Source organism: Diceros bicornis, chromosome 38 (genome assembly GCF_020826845.1).
Source record: "Diceros bicornis minor isolate mBicDic1 chromosome 38, mDicBic1.mat.cur, whole genome shotgun sequence".
Classification (NCBI taxonomy): Eukaryota; Metazoa; Chordata; class Mammalia; order Perissodactyla; family Rhinocerotidae; genus Diceros; species Diceros bicornis.
In genome coordinates this window covers 22,210,377-22,229,512 of record NC_080777.1, presented here as the reverse complement: position 1 = coordinate 22,229,512, position 19,136 = coordinate 22,210,377, and the positions used below count along the sequence as shown (strand labels likewise).

Here is a 19,136-nt window from a genome sequence, read left to right as displayed (position 1 = left end):
TGGAATTGTGAGCTTGGTTGTATGTGTGTTTTTTTTTTTTTGTGAGGAAGATCAGCCCTGAGCTAACATCCATGCCAATCCTCCTCTTTTTTTTTTTTTTTTTGCTGAGGAAGACTGGCCCTGGGCTAACATCTGTGCCTATCTTCCATCCACTTTTTTTTATATGGGACACCGCCACAGCATGGCCTGACAAGTGGTGCCTCGGTGTGAGCCCGGGATCCAAACCTGGGCCGCCAACAGCGGAGTGCGAGCGCTTAACCGCTATGCCACGGGGCCAACCCCGGTTGTGTGTTTTTCTTCAGCCACATTCAGCTGCTTCAGAGTTAGAGACAGAGCAAGCAGACTGCTGTGTTTAAACACGGTCAGAATTTTGCTGAGTACTGCAGAGGGAGAAGGGTGTAAAAACGCAGTGGCATACCAAGGGGGTGGCAGCGGAATGGTCCACGCAGCAGAGGAGGAGCATTTCGCATTGACATATTTAGAATTGCCGGCACACGGTGCTAGTAAACAGCAGGTGGGCTTCGTTATTTAAACTCTCTTTGTCAGTGCATCCTTTGTTGCCTGCACCTGGGAAAGAGGGCGCCCACTGCAAACCTTCCCTGGGCCACTGCAAGGGAGTGAAGGATATTTTGAAAGGAGAGAAAGGAGGATTATATTGATTAACCATCGAATCCAAAGAGAAAAGCAAATCTCCCACCCTAAAAGGCCATTTCTGGCTTAAAAAAAAATTTGAATCCTCTCTTCACCAGGCACCCCGTATACTTACAACTCTAAGAAATATTACTATTCCTATTTAGCAAATAACGGAGGGAATGGAGGAGAGAGGTTCACAGATGTGTCAGTTACCCAGGGCCAGACGGTGAGTAGTAGGCATGGCTGAAGGCCAAATCTAGGCCCTTCTCATCCATGGCTTTTGTACTTTTTGTTCTGCTGAGCTACTTATTATCTTTAAAGTCTTTTCATTTTTATGACCCAAAAGAGCTATAGACAGTAGCAGAAGAATTTATAATTACTATAAGGATTATTGTTTAAATGTAACAATGTGAGACTGGTAAACATGGTTTCTTTGTGTAAATACAGAATAGGAGACTTTAACTCTTTAATATGTGGTCCGGGAAAGGGAATTGCGAAAAGCTAGTGATGAGCGTTTTCCGTCTACTCAAGGTTACGCGACAGAAAATGAGTCAGTGCCATGTGGTCCTTTTCTTTTTCCCGATGCTTGATAAATTCATTATTCTTTTTAACTGTGTTGGATTTTTATTTATCATGGATAGTAACATAGTAAGCCGTATCAAGAACAATATGAATACCTATGTCACTAGAAATAAAAAAGTCAAGAAAGGAAAGGGTGCACACACGGTTGTTGCCCTGTGGGTCCCTCCCTGATACCATTCCACCTGCTCCCCCAGGAGGCCACCATTCTCCCGACTATGGCATTCAGGATGTGTATACATCATGCAGCATCTGCAGAACTGCACTGTGGGCTTGGGAAAGAATGAATGTGGAAAAGCAAATCATATCTTAGTAGTGTTGTGAAAATAGCTTTGATCTTATAGACTCCCTGAGAGAAGCGTCTCAGGGAGCCTCCAGGGTTCCCCAGGCCACACATACACCCTAGGACCACTGCTCTAAGATATATACTGAGGAGTGGGATTTTGTGGTCGCATGGTAAACACATCTTTCACACACTTCCAAAGTGCTTGTATCAACTTGTGCTCCCATCAGTAGTTCATCAGAGTTCCCATTTCTCTGATTTTCACAAACCCTTGTTATTATCGCTCCTTTTAATTTTTTTCCCCAACCTTATATGTTTAAAATATCTCATTGTAATTTTAGTTTTCATTTCTATGATTACTAGCAAGGTTGAACATCTTTTCCTACATTTATTAGCAACTTTGGTTTTTGTTTTCTTTTTTTTGTGTGTGAGGAAGATCACCCCTGAGCTAACATCCATGCCAATCCTCCTGTTTTTGCTGAGGAAGACTGGCCCTGGGCTAACATCTATTGCCAATCCTCCTTTTTTTCCCCCAAAGCCCCAGTAGATAGTTGTATGCCATAGTCGCACATCCTTCTAGTTGCTGTATGTGGGACGTGGCCTCAGCATGGCCAGAGAAGCGGTGCATCGGTGTGCGCCTGGGATCCGAACCCAGGCCGCCAGTATCGGAGCACGCGCACTTAACTGCTACGCCACGGGGCCAGCCCTGGTTTTTGTTTTCTATGAATGATCTGGTCCTTTTCTCATTTTTCCATTTAGTTGTTTGTCTTTTTCTTATTGGTTTTGTAGGTGTTCTTTATATATTCTGGATACTTAGTCTTTGTCAGTTATACAAATTCCAAATTAATTCTACTCTGAGCCTTTTCATTTCACTATTTTAATATTATCTTTAAATATTTGAAGTAGTTGAATTTACAAAGTATTTTTCTTTACAGTTCTGGATTTTGGGGTCTTATTTAAGAAAATCTTTTCAACTCTGAGGTTATAAAGATATTTTTCAATATATATATTTTTTTATTTTGTAAGGTTTGATTTTCTATATTTAGTTTTTTAATCTACTTGGGATTTACTTTTATATATAATATAAGGTAAGGATCTATTTGTGTGTGAGTGTGTGCCTGCGCTATTTATTAATAAATTTTCTTTGTTGTTCTGATCTAAAATGCTAGCTTTGTTTACTTTTCGTGTGTGTGTGTGTGTGGGTGTGTGTATATATATAAAATATATTTGTTTATTTTTCTCTCTATGCAAATGTAGGTGTATTTCTAGGTTTTCAAATTAAGTTCTATTGATTTATTTCTCTATCCTTAGAGCAATATCATATTCTCTTAATTACTATAACTTTATGGTAAGACTATATATATTTTTTATTTTGAAGAAGATCAGCCCTGAGCTAACATCCATGCCAATCCTTCTCTTTTTGCTGAGGAAGACTGACCCTGGGCTAGCATCTGTGCCTATCTTCCTCCACTTTATATGGGATGCTGCCACAGCATGGCCTGACAAGCGGTGCATCGGTGCGTGCCTGGGATCTGAACCTGGGCTGCCAGCAGCGGAGTGTGTGCACTTAACCCTATGCCATGGGGCTGGCCCCCAAGACTATGTGTTAAGCAAATACTACACCTTATTGTTCTTTTATTTTTCAGAATTGTCTTGGCTAAGATCTTTCATATAAATTTTAAAATGCATTTGTAAAGTTCTATGAGAAGTCTTTTTGGGATAATGATTGAAATAGCATTGGATTTATAGACTACTTTGGAGAAAATTGGCATCTTAATGAACATGGTACATTTACCCCAGACCTTCTTTCTTGTTCTTTTGATAAGTGGTATATTCTCTATAGATGATCTTGAAAGTTTTCACTTGCTGTCCCTTCTGATTAGAATGTAGTTTTTAGAATTCATAGTTGCTCTCTGTATTAGTTTCCTAGGATTGCTGTAACAAATTACTATGAACTGTGTGACTTGAAACAACAGAGAAGATGGCTGTCTGCGATCCAAGACGAGAGCCTTCACTGGGGAACTGAATTGGCCAGCACCTTGATCTTGAATTTCCCGGCCTCTAGAACTCTGAGAACTAAATGTTTGTTGTTTAAACCACCCAGTCTATGGTATTTTATTGTGGCAGCCTGAGCTGTCTAGGACGGGGAGAATCCATTCTTTGCCTCTTCCAACTCTGGTGGCTCTCAGCATTCCTTGACTTGTGGCCGCGTCACTCCGATCTCTGCCTCTGTCTGTCACCTCCTCCTCTGTGTGTGTGTGTGCGTCTTCTCCTTTCTGTCTCAAAGCTCCATCTGCCTTTCTCTTATAAGGACAAGTGTCTTTGGATTTAGGGCCTACCTGGATAGTGCAGAATGACCTCCTTATTTCAAGATCCTAACTTAATCACCTCTATAAAGACCCTTTGTCCAAATACGGTCAACGTTCACAGGTTCTGGGGGTTAGGAGATGGATGTATCTTTTGTGGGGAGGCATCCTTAAACTTGTTACGTCTTATTTATTCAGATCTCAACTCAAACATCACCTCCTGAGATGACATTTTCTCTTCTTCATACCCTTGTACTTGACATTTTCTTAATAATTTGTTAATGTTTTATTGATTATCTCCCTTCCCATTAGAAAAAATGTAAACTCTTTGCAGGTGGGGGCTCTGTTGTATTTATTGCTGTATTCAGATTGATATCCTGATAATACACAGTGGTGAAGCTTTATCAGTTGTTTCTAGTTGGTGTCTGTTGGTTGGGTATCCCTTCTAAGTGGTCTATGTAATGTTATACTAGTTGCTAGATATTTTAAATATCATCCCTGACTGTGTACCTAGCTTCTAGAACAATGGCTGGCTTACGGTAGGCTCTAAACAAATAATCGTGTTGATTAAGAGATGGCACAGATGAGGATGGAGATCAATGCAGAGGCCAGATGATAGAAAGATTTCTATGTCGTGATAAGGAGTTTGGACTTCATCCTCAAAAATGATAGAGCTTCATCCCAGAGTTTTAAGTAGGGAAATAATATAACTAGATCTACATTTAAAACATGAAATTCAAAACAAATTACCCTTAGATATTTTAGAACCTCTGTTGAACCCCTGAAGGGATGTTCAGAGGGATGGAATGAGATGGAGAGAAATCTGCCTTTTTCTGTTGAGGTAGATGAATGCTAATAAACTACACAACCAAACTTTTCTTTATTTCTCAAGAAACACTCTCATCGTTGTGTGTGTGTGTGTGTGTATGCACGTGCATTTGTGGTCATGTCGTTAGAACTCTTAGGCAGCCCTAAGGAGAGGTCCGTGTTGTGAGGAACTGAGACATCTTGCCAATAGCCATGTGAGGGAGCCATCTTGGAAGTGGATTCTCCAGCCAGTTAAGCCTTCAGATCCCTGCAGCCCCTGCCAACGTCTTGACTGCATGCGATTCCTGCTGTTGGAACCACCAATTAAGCTCCACCCAAATTCCTGACCATAGAAACTGCGAGATAATAAATGTTTGTTGTTTTAAAAGTGGCTGTGTTTTACAGTAACTTACTACACAGCAACAGATAACCAAAACACTTTGAAGAGAAGGTATAATGTGAGTTGGTTCTTGAGGGGCCAATAGGAAAATTTATTTTTATTTTTTTAGTAAAGAAGTTGGGGGAAGGCATTCTAAGCATAATAGATGGCATGTGTGAAGTCACAGAAAGTCCTGATGTATTTGGGAATAATTTTCAAAAATCTAATGAATTCGCTGAGATGAGAGAATACTACACACAGTGGGGAGTTGCATGAATTGAGACTAAAGCTTGTGAAAGGTGTTTTGTAAAACTAAGTTTAGACTTTGTCTTTAAGGTCATGCAGAAGCAACAATAGATTTTAATCTGATATAACACGATGAGATTTGGATTGAAGAGCAAAACATTTTATGGTACAGTAGTCCCCCCGGGTGTATGTAGGGATATGTTCCAAGACCCCCAGTGGGTGCCTGAAACTGAAGATAGCACTGAACCCTACGTATACAATGTTTTTCCTATACATTCATGCCTACGATAAAGTTTAATTTATAAATTAGGCATAGTAAGAGATTAACAACAATAACTAATAATAAAATAGAACAATTATAACAGTATACTGTAATAAAAGTCATGTGAATGTGGTTTCTCTCTCTCTCAAAATGTCTTGTTGTACTGTACGCACCCTTCCTCTTGTGCTGATGTGAGATGATACAATGCCTACGTGATGAGATGAAGTGAGGCGAATGACGTGGGCGTCGTAAGGTAGCTTTAGGCTACTGCTGACCTTCTGGGGGTGCAACAGAGGGAGGATCATCTACTTCTGGACCACGGTTGACTACGGGTAACTAAAACTGTGGAAAGTGAAACCATGGATAAGGTGGGGGGAACTACTTGTGTAGCCTGATGGGTCGGTGGTCTGAAGATGATGCTCTCATAAGAGGTGATGAGTTGGGTCTGCCGCTCCAGTAGTAGGTAGAGGAGAAGTATAATGTAAGATATTTTTGAAGTTGAATCAATAGGATTGGAAGCCCGAGAGTCAAATTATACCATTGAATCAAATAAAATTGGTTAAATGTTTCTGACAGATGTTGATACTACACTGCATCCTGACAGATGTTGATACTACACTGCATCCATAGGCAGGCATTAATTTATTTCCATGAAAGAGTAAAATTTTGTGAAGAAAAGAAAATTTTGAGGGGATACAGAGCATTGTCTTTAGACAATAATATTAAATTCTGCATTTGCATTAATACTCCGTGAAGCCATCCACCAGAGATTTCCAGCCTAATCCTTCTAGTACCATTCAGTATTGTGAGACATGCTGTTATCTAGAAAGGGAAAGTCGAGTGAGAAAGTCGGAACAAATAGTTCTGCTCTGAGATGACAAAGACATGGAGGAGAACGCTCAGGAAACACTGTTCAGTCTCATCAGGAACATCGAGACTGTTCTGCTGAATATTTTGTTTGTATGTGTTCTCGCAAGAGTCTACCTTTAAAAAATTTGACAGAAAAGAAACATGTTTTTCTTCGTTTCAGGGGTTCCAAATGGGGGAGGGTGTGGAGACGGAGCAGGTCGCTGAGCCCTTACCACCTGCCCCTCCCCCCACCCCCCACTAGGTCCTAAGACTCAGAGCTCATCAGAGTCCAAGGTGACTGGGGTGGGGAAGTGAGCCAGTTTGAACCTTCTCCCTTGGCGGTTTTAGTATGCCTCCTCTCACCTTCTGCTGTCTCACTCCCCACTCCATCCTGAAAGTCACTGTTCCACTGCAAATAGTTAAGCATAACTCTTCTGTGCTGAGAAAGGTATGTAGTTCAAGTCTTGAGGAATTTATGTGATGAGAAGGTGCTCAACTGGAAAATGTAGTCTTACGTCCATCTGAATATATGTGTCGCAGTTCACTGGGCCTTTGTGCTGTTTTAAATAGGATTTGCATTTCTTCAGGAATGCATCAAGATGATGGGCAAGGGCTTATGTTTTTGGTTGTCCTGGGAGACCTAAGTGAGCTTCCACGACAACCTCTCCAGCTTCACTGAGGCAGTGCAGAGCTGAATGACTCGGATTCCGAACATACTGACTCGGTCAGCTAAGTGAGATGTATTGGTAATTAACATACACATTTGCATTTACTGGAGTTATGCTAAGGTTTCTCCTTGTTCTCTTGGTTGTAGTTGATAAGATTTTACCTCATCCACAGTCCTCCTTGGCACTGAGTGCTGTTACTTAGATAAATCTAAGATACTTTTATCTTATCGTGTATTTTTATTTTAACGCAAAGAAACTGGTTTCCGGTACTCCTTGTATGTATTGTCCTTAAATGAGCAAATGACACTTAGGCCTCTTCAATGTAGCTGACAGAGAAAAAGGAGATAGAATTAACCAGTTCTCTTGTTTCTTTTTTGTTTTGTTTCCTGTAGGTGCACATTGCCAGTGTCTCTTTTATGTTCATGAATTTAAATAATAGTCTGTGACGTGCTGTTATTTATTTATTTATTTTTTTAAGGAAGGTCAGCCCTGAGCTAACATCTGTTGCCAATCCTCCTCTTTTTTGCTGAGGAAGATTGGCCCTGGGCTAGCATCCGTGGCCATCTTCCTCTACTTATATGGGATGCTGCCACAGCATGGTTTGATAAGCTATGATAAGCATAGGTCCATGCCTGGGATCTGAACCCGTGAACCCTGGGCTGCTGAAGCAGAGCATGCGAACTTAACCGCTACGCCAATAGGCTAACCCCATGTGTGGTTATGTTTTAAGACCCAAAACTTTTATACCATGCTTTCCATAAGGCAATGAATGAGAGGTCTCAAGAATACACTTGTCTAACTCAGCAAAGACTTTGTTTAAATAACAATGCCTAAAGCTTACATAGAGGTAAACACCTTTGTAGTAAATGGATTGAAATGCTGTGGAATTCAAAGAAGAGAGAAAGTGTGAAGGTGCTGTATTAGTCTGAGAGGCTAAGTAACAAATTAACACAGAAATCTCAATATATTGACATATGGAAGTCTTTAGTGTGCCTGGCAGGTTTCCGGAAGCTGACTTTAAGCAATGATTCAAGGATTCATCTTGACTCCATCATCTCAGCACTAGTTTTCCACATTCACTGAGGCAGGGGACGAAAATCTGGGACTTTTCTCTGCCTCAGTCTGAAAGTGACACACATTACTTCTGCTCCCAATTTTTTGGTCAGAGCTGATAATACAGCCCGCCCATCTCTAGCAGGACTGGAGTTGTGAAGAAGTACGTGGATGTTAGGTGAGAATTGCAGGTCTGTGCCAGGGTTGTTATATCATTATACCTGAGATAAAGGCATAAAATAATGAAATATTTGTGGAGTAAAAGCTTAGTTTTATTTTGTTGGTTTTGCTTTTGTTTTAAACACGATTTTAAAAAAAGTATGATGGGGACATAAAAACACAAGTAATGAGTGCCCCCTGGTTAAAGGAGATTGTTGTTTCTATGACCTTTAATTTTTCTGAGGTCTCACCTCTGCTGGAATCTTTATATCATTTTGGCATCTGGTTGTCATGCATCTGAGTAATCAATATTCTTAAAATGACGTGTACATCTGCACTGTGATGCTGTATTTGTGATACTGTGTCTAAAACACAGCACAGCACTTATTAGCATTTCCACATCACTTTATCTTAAAGAGAAAAAACATTTTTTATCTGGTAGAAAGAAGTAACTTTTTCCAAGTCACAAGAAGTAAGAGGAAGATTATCGAGATTGAAAGATTAAATAATTCATTCTTTTTTCCCCACATTGGAACTATTTTCCTAATTGAAAATGGTGTATGCTCATGTGAAAAATTAGAAATATAGTGAAAAATGGAAAAGAAGATAAAAATACCTTATAATTCTATTGTCCATAGATAACCATTTGTATTAGACAACATGGTTGGCAGGTCTAGCAAACCACTCACAAATCCCAATAGGCTGACTTAGTATATGTTTATTTCTTGCTCGTACAAAGACTCTACAGTCTTTGTCAGAAGCTTTTCTAAGCAGCTTTCTTCCAAGTCTCAGGGATCTAGACCACTTCATTTTGTGATGTAACAGTCTCTACTGTGGCTTCTATTGTCGTCATGGAAAGCAAAGAGAGTGTGGAGGAAACACTATGATTTCTTAAACTCTTTGGCCTAGAAGTGATACACATTACTTCCATTCACTTTATATGGATCCAAACTAGTTACATAGCTTCGCTTAGAGGAAAAGAGGCTTGGAAATTATTCACTTCCCAGCAGCAACTTTACAATGGAGAAGGAGAGCGTGGATCTTTGAAGGTCAGCTTGCTGTCTCTGTTATACCACTGTTGATATGTATCTTTGCAGACTACTGTCCTTAGCCTCACACTCACACCCTTTGAACAAAAATGGTGTCATACCATAATACAAAACATACTAAACAGTCAATGTGCAAGCTAGATAAATAGTTCTTACAGGTGAAATGTGCCTTGTCAAATTTGATGCTCTATTAAAAATTTATATACAGAAATGGAAAGATTGGCTTTACTAGGTAAGCAAATTTAACATTTAAAAAGTAGCTCTTTTCTTTCTTTGTATAAAGTATGTTGAAAGATTAAAAACCAGTCAGTCAAGTGGGGTTTTAAGAAATTTGGGAATTTTCAATTTTTTATTTTATTCTGCCTGGAATATGCTTAATTTTAGCCAGGTTATTAAAATTTAAAGATATGTTGCTGGCATACTGGTGATATTATTAAATTGCGTCCAGCTGTCTATAAGGAAGGAGAGAAGAATCTTAGGTCTTAGGTACCAAGTTTGCAACATCTTCTTGTGTGAATCTCAGGAGATTAACATACATCCTGTTTCTTGGTCTCTGGCATTTGGTAACATTTAATAATACTTTAATAGTATTTTTAAGTAAATTTTTTATTTTGGAATAATTTTAGATTTACAGAAAGATTGCAAAGCTAGAACAGAGAGTTCCTGTTTACTCCTTAACCAGTATCACCTAATGTTAACATCTTATATAATCACGATGTATTTGTCAAAACTAAGAAATAATTAACATCGGTACAGTGTTATTAACTAAACTACAGGCTTTATTTGGATTTTACCAGTTTCTCCCACAAATGTCTTTTTTTCTGTCAGTATCCAACCTAGCCTACCATATTGCATTTAATCTTCATCTCCTTAGTCTCCTCGTCTGTGACAATCACTTAGTCTTTCCTTGCCATTCATGACTTTGAGACTTTTAAAGAGTTCTTGTTTGGCATTATGTAAAATGTCCCTCATTTTGGGTTTGTCTGATGTTTTCTTATGATTACACTGGAGTATTAGATTTTTGCGAAGCATAGCACAAGGTGAGGGGTTGTTCTCATTGCATTATATCAGGGGGTACATGATATAATGTGGCTTATCTCTGGTGGTCTTAACCTTGATCCCTTGGTTAACATTGTATCCATTTCACTTCATGGGTATGATTTTTCCGTATCATATGATAGTTGTAAAGCGTATCTGTGCTGGGCTGGAGCCTCGTCAGTGTGTTCTGTTGATGATCTACAGCCAGCTCTCGTGGACAACATCTGTGGTCATAAATCCTCTCCATGAGCTTGACTGTGCACCTGCCTCCTCCTCAAAGCTATGCATGTCTTACTTCAACATTTCTCTAAGGGGAAATAAAAGGTGACCCCTTTTGCACAGTTTGTGTGAATTGGTGTCAATATCAGGGACCTCAAGCTACAGAGTGGGTGTAGAGGAGGGAGCATGTGACCACAGCTGGAAGTACTTTGTGTTGGCAAGTTACATTGATGCTACTGAACTTAAACATTGAGACCTGGGCCAGCAGGCCAAGTACTGTCCCATGAACTCCCACTGCAAACAGCTGGTGCATATTAATAATTGGGCATTTGGATCATCCCAAATTAGAAAACTCGATGACATTTCCTAGGGCTAGTACTTGTCCTGGTAGTGATGCGTGGTGTTATCAGGGATCTCGTAACCAAAGTGAAAAGTAGGAAGTGCTCCTGCCTCAAAGTAAGAGAAGACCTCCCGGTTGGGGGAAGCCTTCTAAGAAACTAAAGCGTAATATGCATAAGTTAATAAATTTCATGCCTAATGCATAAATTTTTAAATTAGCAATAACTTAGAATCTAGCCTGTCTATCCTTCCAACCAGTGAAAAAATCCAGGAAAAATTACTACTCTTTTCTCTTAGTATTTTTTTTTCCACATAAGGAAGTTGATTTATGATTTGATATTTATACATTGTCTACAAATTAACACATGATCATGAGAACAGGTGCAAAAAAATATTATTTGTAGATATGATGATAATTATCTTTCCATTTGACTTTTAATTTAGGAAATTTTATCCTTTTGCTAGGGTATAAATTATAGTTCATTCTATAAAAATAAATTATTTTAAGCAGTAGCTATTATCTTTTTCTGGAAGTTTCTTTTAATGCTTATAAGGGGAATTATTACCTTTTCTTTCTGGGATTGAAATTTAAATTGTTGTTATGAAAGCATGGTTTGACTGGGTTTTTGATGATTTATGATTTAGTACAGAAATGATAGTCTTGTTGCAGATGGTTCAGAGTTTCTCTTCTTGGAGAATGTGTGGTCACTGCCATACAGCGTTGCTGTGGAAACAAGAGATTAGATGCTGTCTTCATTTATTGCGGCAGTGATGTCTCTTCTGATCAGACAGTAGTTTCTCGGAGTGCAGGGAAAAGCAAAGTCTCTGTGTCCAGGGTAAGTATCAGCTATGTTTGCCGCAAGACCCTGTAGCTCTGACCTCCCAGTGTTACAGGGTTTGATTTTATCGTTACAGTCTCAGCCATTAATCCCGAGGTACATCTATGTGCTATAGTAGCTGAGTCAGATACATACAGTACAGTGTCTATAGCCAGGCCCTCCCCACGAGAGTCCAGGCCCTTCCATTGAGGCTAAGTCACCGGTTCAAACACCTAAATTCTTCATCAAGAGTAGTTCAGTGATGAGATATGTTCTAATAATGTTGAACATCACAATGAAAAGCAATTGGAGTCTTAAGCTCTGTGCAAATTTGAACTGGCCTTTCTCCAGTAGACTTGAAGTCCTGTATCATAAGGGATATGGTGTTGGGTTGACTTTCATCAAGTTCTAAACTTTATCTGTTACCCCATGATATTAATTTAGACTCTATTCTATTCATTCTATTTTCTAAGTTACTTCTCTTTAGGAATTCTCTTTATTTTACTATATTTTATAAAAATGGAATCTCCATGGTTATTAGACTATAGATTAACCAAAACTTTCTTCCATTTTCATCATTATCCTTAGACATTACACTTACCGTGTCCAGTTTAAAACGTGATGAGCAAAAATATCTTAGTACTATATAAAATGGACTTAAGTACAAAGATACACTAAAGAGGAGTTCTCAAGGACTATCTCAGAAGTGCGATGTAAGGAAAAATAGAAAAAGAGATTGTGGGGAGGGAGGGTGCTTCTTCTCTAATAGGATTGTCAAGTGTTTAAAGATATAAAACAAGGAAGATGAGAGGCAGCAAAGGCTTCTCTATGGCCTATAGCTTCTAACAGGGTCACACCACAATGGCAGTTACGTTGAATGGTTCAGAGAAAGTTCTTTGCTTGCTCCAAGCTTCACTGTGAGCAGCATGTGAAAGCAAGGCCAGGGAGAGGAATGAATGACAGAGATGCTTCCCATAAGAACCTTGATGAGGATGGAAATGAGGACAACGGGGAAGCTATGAGACTTGAGGCAACACTCCATGGTTTTGAATGTGGTCCTGTTGGGGGATAAAGACAGTTGTTTAGGGGCATTGGACCAATTGGACTGGACTGGTTGGATTGGACAATCAGTAGTTCTGATTGCCTACATAGTTAATATTTGATAAATGTACCCTGAAATATTTGGGCCAGTTCACCTTCTTAATCCAAGCTTTTGGTAAGAGTCTATCCTGTATTTTAGATAGCATCGATAACTGAGAAAGAGTGACCATGACAAGTACAATTCAATGCAACTAATGGTGGGAGAATTCAAAAAGAGAGTGTGCACATACAGGTTCTTGCAGTTTGTTTTCTTTTAGCAGTAGGTTTAAGGAATTGTTGGATTTGACTCCTTCCTCACATCAGAAAGTAAAGAATAGCAGCCAGCCCACTGTGGCTTTAACAGAGATGTATTGTTCTCAGGGGCGAATGAGCAAATTCAAAACACAGTAAGGAAGGAGTAGAGATGACAGTTTCTTTTAGTGCGGGAATGGAGAAATTGTTAGATTATTTAAAAATCATGACAAAAATATTGTCAATCTTTGCAATACATCATAGAAGGAGAATTTTGAGTGATGAAAATGACTGTCATGTAAACTTATTCTCCCTATATCCCACTGCCATTCCTAAAAGATATAGGCCACTATCTCCTAAAAGCATAAAGGATCATGAAGCTAAATATTGAGATTTAAAACGAAAATGCTGCAAGAACTTTAGAGAAGCCACTAAATACTCTGCAAGTCATCTCCATGAGAGGAGCTGATCCAGTATAACAGTTGTAAACAATGTTTATGTGCAGTGAACTAAGTGGCTTCTCCAAGCTCTTTTCTGAAAATGATGGGTCCTGACATCATGTAGCGTGTGTGTAACAAAAACATTGGGGGCAGAGAATCAAAACAGTTTAGACAGATAGCATCTTTGAGGCAAATCTGATAATGCTGTGTTTGAGAATTACGGAGGGAAGGAAGAATGGAATGGGGTCATCAACGTCTTCCTGCAGCTTCATAAATCTGTCAACAATTGCCAAACTCGGAAAGCCACATGAAAAGAGATGGGGTCAAAGAAAGGAAGATCGGAGGACGTCCTTGACTGTCACTTCTGGTAAAAGCATTGGAAAATCTGCTCATCTGAATTCTAGACAATGTGGTAAGGAAGGTTTTGTGCCTGCTGATTTTATCTAAAGACAGAGAGGAAAAGAGGCCCCTACTAAATGTTTGATAAATTGTTCTTATGTCAGTACGCTCACAAAACTGCAAAACAGATTTCCTTTACCAGCTGTGAAAGTGCAATGTATTATAGACAATATATCAGTTTAGAGTTACAACTCAGTCACCTCAGAGAACCACTGGAATATTTGCAGAAATCACATATATTCCTTTCCTATTCTAGTGGTTGGCTGGATGACTCATTTTCAGACTAATATTCAAGCTACACGAAGGTGAGTTGTTCACTCTTTGGTACAGACTTTAGTGCTGGAGAGAAGTGGATTTGAATCTCAGCAGTCTCTTGCTAGTTGAGGAATCCTGTGCAAGTCACTTAGCTTTTCTAGGCCTCAGGTCTTCAGCTGTCAGATGAAGATAACAATGGGTTGGGTGTGGAGTATAAGAGAAAACGAGGCATCAAGAATGATGCTAGCTTTTTGGCTTGAGCAATTGGCAGGATGGAGTTGCCATCAATAGCCATAAGGGTTTGCAGGGGAGAGGATAAGGTTTTGGAAGTGGTGCTCACTGCTGGCCGTGTTAGATATAAGATGCCTTTCAGACATCTAAGTGAAGATGTTGAGCAGGACGTTGGATATAAAAGTCCAGAAAGAGATTTGGGAGGGAGATAAATATTTGGGAGTTGACATCATGTGGATAGTATTCAAGGCCATCACTAAGGGAATCAGTGTAGGTAAAGAGGCCTTCTGAGGCTAAGAGGTTGGAGAGAAGAGGAATCTATAAAGGAACCTGAGAAAGGGTGGCGATGTGGTAGGAAGAAATCAAGAGAGTTGGTGTCCTGGAAGTCAAGAGAAATAAAATATTTCAAAGAGGAGAGAGTAATCACTTGTATTATATATACTGCAGTTAAGCAACATGACGACTGAGAAACGACAAGTAACTTCAACTACTGGATTATTGGCAATCTTGAGTAGAGGAGTGGTGGGGATAAAATTTGTGGTGAACTTAAGACAGAGTAAGAGGTGAAGGAGAGAAATTGGAGATGGTGAATATAGGCATTTTTAGGAGTTTGCTGCAGAGGGGAGCAAAGAAATAGGACTAGCTGGCAGAAAACGTAGGGATCAAAATTCTTTTTTTTTAGGCAGCGAAAAATAACAGTGTCCGTGGGCAGATATGAAAGATCCAGAGGCCCAGCATGAAAGGAAGGATTGGTGATAGAGGAGAGAGAGGGGAGAAATGCTGGGCAAAGTCCTTGTGCAGCCTCAGGAGAGGGGGATCTAGTTTACCTCTGCTAGGGGTACAGACATTTCTAGATGGTAACTGGAGAGAAGGAAGGATATGTGGGCACAGACACAGGTGGGTAGTTCTGAAGCAGGAACAAGGTCATCAGCTGGGTGAGTCTGAGAAGGAGCTGTTAGAAGTTTGGGGACAGAGGAGCAGTTAGGAAATAGTCATCAAGGAGAGTAGGAGAGTGAATAACTAAGGAAATGGAGCATCATGGTGAGCGGCTCCAAAGGCCCACTCCAGGTAATGATCAGAACATACAGGAGATTAGCTCTTTTATTTTACATAAACATTTCAGCCTTCCAGATCATCTAAAGGGTTTCAAATAATGAAAACATTGTCTTGGAGCAGTTGTATTCTACGGAGACTAAATTTCTACCCACCTTAACTATCCCTTGGGTTAAAGTACAGGTTTTATTTATGCTATAATTGGAAATATATATTAAGCTCACGAATTACAGCCAGGATGCCCTGTCCTGTTGTCAGAATCAAAGGCTGAAGAAAGACTCAAAAATTTACGTAAACAATCTCTATTTGGATATGAATTAAACATTTCAAACTCAACACATCCTAAACAGAACTTTAATCTGTTCTCCTCTCCTCCCGACCTCCGCACCACCGCTCCCATCCTGTTCCTTTCTGGATCTCCTCAGTCTCAGCAAATGTCACCACCATCCATCTACTCACTTTTAGCCAAAAGACCTGTCAATACATGTCCAAAATATTTCTCATAAACCTTTTACTCCTTTCCTTCTCTACTGATATTACTGTAACTCAAGCGACTCTCTCTTCTCACTTAGATTGTTAACAAGAACCTTCTAACCCACCTCCCTGCTTCTACTGGTGTCTCTGCTACGGTCCACAAGTAAGCCAGAGTGGTCCCTGTCACCCTGTTTGAAACCCTCCAGCGGTTTCCCGTTGTGCTTAGAATAAAATCTGCACGTTGCCTAAATGGCCGTGTCTTGGCTTGCTTTTCTACCAGTCTGACCTCAGCATGTTCCACTGATAATGCTGGCTCACTGGATTTTAGCCGTAGGGGTCACCTTCTCTTTCCTTTCAGCTTTGCACAAGTTAAGTGCTTTCCTGTCACTGGGCCTTTGTAATTTGTCATTTCCTCTGCCTGAATCCTAATCTCTCAACTCTTTGTATAGCTGCTTTCTTCCAATTGTCTTATAAACACAATTCTTTTTTTAAACTCAGACGCCGCGTCCTCAGAGAGCCCTTTCCAGACCATTCTACTTAAGTACCCTCATCTTGTCTCGAAGGTACTTTCTGTTGTATTAGTCAGTTTTCCTTCACAGCACGTAGCAGATTCTGAGTTTTTGTTTGCGGTTTTATTCTCTGTCTCTTCCTGCTCCTACTAGAAGCAAGCTCATTGAGGACAAGGTTCTTGTCTGTCTTATTCTCTGTTCGTGCAGCTCCCGAAACAGTGCCAGCACATGGGGGTCCCCCAGAAGGTGATATGACGTGCTGGGAAAAAAATGGAAGCCAAAACATGGATGTTTTTGTGCCTTTTGAATTTGCTATTTGATTCATCTGTCAAGAAACTATCTTGCTAAGTTGTATGTAAGTTGTAGATGATTTACTGTACAGTTATACTGTATATCGTGGAGTTAAAAGCATGCGCTCTGGAGCTATGCTGCCTGAATGAAAATGACTGCTGTGTGACTTTGGACAAATTACTTACCTTCTCTGAGTCTTCATTTCCTCATCTGTGAAACAGGGCTAATAATAATATATATATCTAAAATAGCACTTTTCTGAGGATTAAATGAGTTAATTTAGCATAGTGCCTGGTATAGTAAGAACTCAATAAATATTACCTAATATTAATTTTTAATTCGTGCATAACTCATACAATTTCCTAGCCATAGAAGCAGTAGCTGAGGAAAGATAAAAATGATTTAAATAGCTTTTAAAGATATTTTGTATATGCCATGTTAGGAAATAAGCCGATTTAAATGATCTTAAAATTAGTCTTTTTGATGAGACTAATATATTTATGCAAAAAGATTTTTGGCCCTCTGGCTTTAGCTTCAAGAATAGTTTAGTATAATTTACTGAAAATTGTAATGGTGTCTGGCAGTGTGCCATAATTGGCCAGTTCATAAAATTAAACTGATGATTAGGAAAACTGTTTTGAAAATATTGTTAAAGCATCCAGTGTGGAAGTTGTTCTGTAAGGACTGACTGCGGTATGAAGACACATTTATCTTGCTCAAAGGAAAGTGCTTAAGAGTAGCTTATCTTACAAACTGATTTGGTTTAAAATGTTTGCTCTCTGTGAAGAAAACACTGCATGATTCTTAAGTCTTGTTCTATTATATGTAAATTTTTGTTTAACTTTGCCGAGGGGAATAGGACATGTTTTCTTAAGAAAAAAATGTCTTTAATATTAGTCATCAGAATGTGACTGTAAATCTCTATATTAAAGCCTAAAACATAATCTTTAGCATTCAGCCCCAAATGGCCTTTACAGTAGTTCCCATTTTCAAAATAAAGGAGAGAAGCTTTGTCACCAGAGTAGCCATCCAGCTTAGGTTTCATTCTCTTTCTCTTTTGGACAAAGGAATGAGAATACAAGAAGCAAGACCGGGAGAACCATTTAGGACACCAGCCTTGGGGTAAAAGGGGTTTTCTATTACAGGTCAGTGTTATAACTAAAAGTAGGCTCAGGAAGTCAATGCTGGCTTTCTGAAAAGGGAAACTAAAGGTTCCTGGTGCCCTGCCCAGTATTCAGAGTGTGGCGTCAGCCCTCCAGCAGAGCAGCCTCAAATCTCAAGGGTACGACAGCTGCCAGGCCAGGGTCTTCTTGGCTGAATAGCGATTGGAGTGGGCTGGAGTAATACGTACTACCTTGGCCAGGAGAGGAGGCAGGGAGGAAATGATAACTATGCAGATTTCCAAGCAATTGAAAATAATCAAAATGCTCTTAAGCTTTTTTTCTTAAGTTCAGTGGCACCTGGTGTTGGCATAATTTTTATTGTCCAACAAATAGCTCTTCACTTGGCTACATAAATGATATAACCATGAGGTGAAGGTAGCATTGTTATCACTATTTTATATATGTGAAAACTGAGACCCAGGTTAATTCTGCAAAGATCTAGCTGCTCTGGATTTGAACATGTTCTTCCTGATGTATAATTAGCGTATGGTAAAAAAAATTCAAATTTTGAGTGTATAGCCTTGTAACTTTTTACAAATGTAACTTTTTTTAAAGTTCGTAGTTGATTAATCCTCTCATGAAAAATCTGCACAGTCACCACAGGTAAAGTCACCGCAGAATCTTTCCTCCTTCTGTTGTCCAATCTCCAGTTCACTCTTTGCCAGCACTGATACTAGCTTTCGCAGTCCCCTGACTTTCTTCATTCTGTTCTTGTGTTCTTTTCGCTGTTTTCTTGAGGTCTTTTTCTTCTCATACAGGCCATGCCTTGCAAGTCTATGTTTGGGTTCATTTTTCTCTGCATAATCCAAGGAATCAGAAATCATGCCAAAGCCAGTTGTCTTCCCACCACCAGAATGGGTTCTGAATCCAAATACAAAGCTGACGTCTGGTGTGGTCTTGTACACTTTGGCTAGTTTTTCCCGAATTTCTGTCGTAAGTACTGTTGCCTTCCCAGGGTGAAGGACATTGATGACCATTTGTTTCCACTAAAGTAGCCAGTTGGTCATGAACTTCCTGTGAAACCGGTAAACAGTTAGCCATTAGTGATTAGGTAGCTAGTAACTGAAGTTTTTTTTTTTTTTATTTTTCTGATTACTAATTATAGCTTTTCGTTGTTTGCCTACCCCATTGTTAGCTGTGCTGCTTAGGCAATATATTATCCGGCTCCCACTAGGTTCCTATAGATAACATCTCCCTGGTGCCTGGGTCACCATGGTGACAGATGTTTGAGCTGTTTTTCAGGAATAAGGACCCCCTTGTCCACTTCAGGCTGGTTGAGACCACTAACTCATCAGCTGGGCC

The 19,136-nt window shown here is 39.6% G+C and overlaps 1 long non-coding RNA gene across 3 annotated transcripts in view; it reads left to right on the top strand.

The window, feature by feature from the left end:
* LOC131399453 (uncharacterized) overlaps nt 1–18,712 on the top strand; it is a 43,819-nt gene extending 25,107 nt beyond the window's left edge. For 2 of the 3 annotated variants that reach the window (XR_009217131.1, XR_009217130.1), the window contains 2 exons: nt 11,540–11,705; nt 13,726–18,712. This is a non-coding gene — a long non-coding RNA (uncharacterized LOC131399453). The remainder of the gene's footprint in view (nt 1–11,539; nt 11,706–13,725) is intronic. The other variant, XR_009217132.1, reaches the window with a different exon arrangement.
* The last annotated feature ends 424 nt before the right edge of the window (nt 18,713–19,136 follow it).